This window comes from Macaca mulatta, chromosome 2 (genome assembly GCF_049350105.2).
Source record: "Macaca mulatta isolate MMU2019108-1 chromosome 2, T2T-MMU8v2.0, whole genome shotgun sequence".
NCBI classification, from domain to species: domain Eukaryota; kingdom Metazoa; phylum Chordata; class Mammalia; order Primates; family Cercopithecidae; genus Macaca; species Macaca mulatta.
Genome location: NC_133407.1, coordinates 167,043,908 through 167,047,566, shown reverse-complemented (window position 1 = coordinate 167,047,566; position 3,659 = coordinate 167,043,908).

Sequence of the window (3,659 nt, the reverse complement as noted above, 5' to 3'; positions counted from 1 at the left end):
ATGACAAAGTCATCACATGAATACACACACACAAACACACACACACACACACACACACACACACACACACACACCCCTACCTTTGTTTTTCTTCAAAAAAACAAACAAAACCAAAATTTGAAATTCACCTTAAGAAAATACTAATCATAGTAATCTTTTAAAAGAACTCTTCATGGACAAATTGTAACAAAAATAAAAGATACCTTTCTCAAATAATTTTTACCTTTTTGTCCCCCAATTTACTCACTGCCTGGAGCTTGATCCTTTTCAAGGGTAAGGACTTAGGAGCCTTTAGTCACAAATCTGCATTAGCTGTTGCATTAAAATGGGGCACCTTTTAGTATGCTAGTGGGACCTTGCCTTCCACCTCGTAGTTAGAACATGAACCCCTATGTTTCTTTATCAACAAAGGCAGCCCTGCTCAGAATATTACGTCTTCAGTTAGCAATGCACCTCAGAACTTGCTGTCATTCCAAGGTCATTGAGATGTCGGCATGCAACAGAGCCAAAGACAGTTTTCAAGTTTCTGTCTTTGAGAAAGAACTCCATGTCTGTGTTATCTCTGACTGAGGGGTTCCCTCTGCCAGCTTTACTGAAATTATTGCCAATTTAGGGATGCCATGCTATAAGACAAGGACGGATTACGATGCTACTTCTAAGACCTATCACGCCTTATTTTATGAGACTGATTTTTGGCCTCAAAAGTCAATTTATTTCCTACTATTTAAGCAATTTTGCCATTTTTCCTCAAAGAAGTGGCTATGCTGAATACTGTCTCACTGAGATCCCATTGGAATCAAAATACTGGGAAGTTGTAGAGTAGACATTGTATTAGATTTTCTTGGTTGTAAACAACACAAACTTGCTTTGGTACAGTTCTGGGGGAAAAAATATTTAGGAAACGTATATTGAGTGCTTTTTATATACATGGCCAAGGAAAGACAGGGACCCAGGTATCTCCCAGGATCTGGTTTGCAGAAAATTTAAGGTGATCTCATTATGGTCCTACCATACAAGCCATTGGCCTTCAGCCATTTTTTACCTCTGGATAAATCAGATTTCCCAGTAGACACCAGAATGCTACACCTCTAAGCAGTCTCATTTTAGTCTCTCCACAACCTTAGGTTACTACAGGTATTATGTCCTTCACACTTGATTGGAATTTTCCAGATCACCTGACAAACTGGGACCAGAACTATACTCCAAACTAAATATCCTTAATCTAGATTTTATGTTTTTCATCTTCCCATATTTTCTATGATAAAGAAAAAAAGATTGCTGGAAAGACACTCAAGTGAATCTTACAGTTCCATAATCTTCTCCCAGGGGTTTGCTGTGAACTACTGAGAACGCTATAGTAAGGGCAAGAAGAATGACAGGAAATCCATGACTTTCCCAAGAGCCAGTATTGGATGTTAAAAAGGATGGCTTTGGGAATTTTATAATCTCAAGTAGAATTCTGGCTTTTTCTCCTGTTACCTGCCTGACCTTGGGCACCTTTCTTGCATCTGTAATATAAGAATAGAAATACCTAATTACAGTCTCAAAAGAATTAAATACAATGACATAAGTAAATCTCCTAGCAGAGTGAACCTAAGTGTTATTAGTCCATTCTCACACTGCTATGAAGAAATACCCTAAGCTGGGTAATTTATAAATAAAAGAAGTTTAATTGACTCATAGTTCTGCATGGCTGGAGAGGCCTCATGAAACTTGCAGTCATGGCGGAAGGCACCTCTTCACAGGGCAGCAGGAGAGAGACATGTAGAGTGAAGGGAGGAAAAGCCCCTTATTAAACCATCAGATCACATGAGCACTCACTCACTATCACAAGAACACCATGGGGGAACCTAACCCATGATCTAATCACCTCCCTCAAGGTCCCTCCCCCAACATGTGGGGATTACAATTTAAGATGAGATTTTGGCTGGGAACACAGCCAAACCATATCACTAAGTGGTTTTAATAAAATGGATGAAAGAGAGGTAGAAATTAATAGAAACTTGTAAAACAAATATAGAAATAGGGGGAAAAGATGGAAATAGAAGAACTCATCTAGGGAATAAGTCACAAAACCATAGGATTCTGAAGTAGGAAGATGATATAGAATAGGGATAATCAACAGGTCCAATGGGGTTTGACCATAATACCATCTTTTGACTGGCCTTCGAAGAAGTAGAGGATATATAACATAAAGTCCACTTCAAGAAGCAAAAAGATAGCTGATGGGGGATTTGGCACTGTGATTATTCACCAAGGAGGAGATGAGATTCCATGCTATGCCAGAGATGGAAATATCACCTTAGCAAGCATGGACAGCCCCCAATGGACTATAAAATTCATTTGGTGGCTGTAATAATTCAAAAGAGCCAGGTGTTGTATCAGTAACAAGGGAAGATATAAATTTTAATTTATGAGGCTCATCAGTGTCCTGGTCAGAAAGGGACAAACCCTCCACTCTCCGGCTCAGTAATCCCATCTAATGGGAAGAAAAAGCACTTTGAAATGATACTCATCAGTACCAGAGAACACTTTTAAAAAATTAGTTCATATAGGTGTGAGAGTATATGTGCATGTGTATATGCAATTGGAGGCCAAATTCTTGAAGGGGTAGTACAGGTGGGAAACAATCAGTAAATTCTTGAATTATATAGAAACTCACACTTCCTATCCTCAAGGCAATCGTTTCTCTATGACTCTATAAAGTCTGATGGCTTTATTACTGCCTTCAGTAAATGTAGGGCTGACTAGACTTTGTGGTCTGCAGGGAAAAGAAAACTTGCTTATGTAATACAAACATGGCTCTAAAATGAAAACACATTTTCCTTTACTAACACATTCTAAAAAGTAATTATATTTCTGAGAAGATACATAAAATGTGGCAGGCACAATTCATGAATTTGCTAAGTATTCTTTGCAACAGACACAGTCCATGCTGCTTCATATAAAACAGACCTTCCTATGTAAAACACATTGTGCACCTACACACATATCCTGTGTGTCTGAGTATCTAGCACATTGCCTGAATTAAGCATCTGCTCAATAAAGATTTAAACAGCGCCTGGATCCTGTTTAGTCTACTTTTTAAAACATGGCTTGTACCTTCTCTATAGTCTCCTATCTCTCACTCCTCATGTTTTAAATATGTAATATATATGAATATATTTGGCAATACAGTAAAGTATAAATATATATATACACACACATATACTCTGTTATGTATATACACATATATATCTATATTCTCTCTATATTTATATGGAGCATATATATAGAGTATATACATTCATGCATGACTTAATGATGGAAATACATTCTGAAAAAATGCATCAGTAGGTGATTTTGCCATTGTGCAAACATCATAGAGTGCATTTGCACAAACTTAGATGGTACAGCCTACTACACACCTATACCATAGAGCCGATTGCTCCTGGGCTACAAATCTATATAGCATGTCACTGTATTGAATACCATAGGCAATTGCAACACAATGGTAAGTATTTGTGTATCTTAAACATACCTGAATAGAAAAGGTAATACATTGTACTACTTTACAATGACTGTGACATCACTAAGCGATAGGAACTATTCAGCTTCATTATAATCTTATGGTGCCACAGTGGTATATATGGTCCACTGTTGATGCAAATTTCATTATG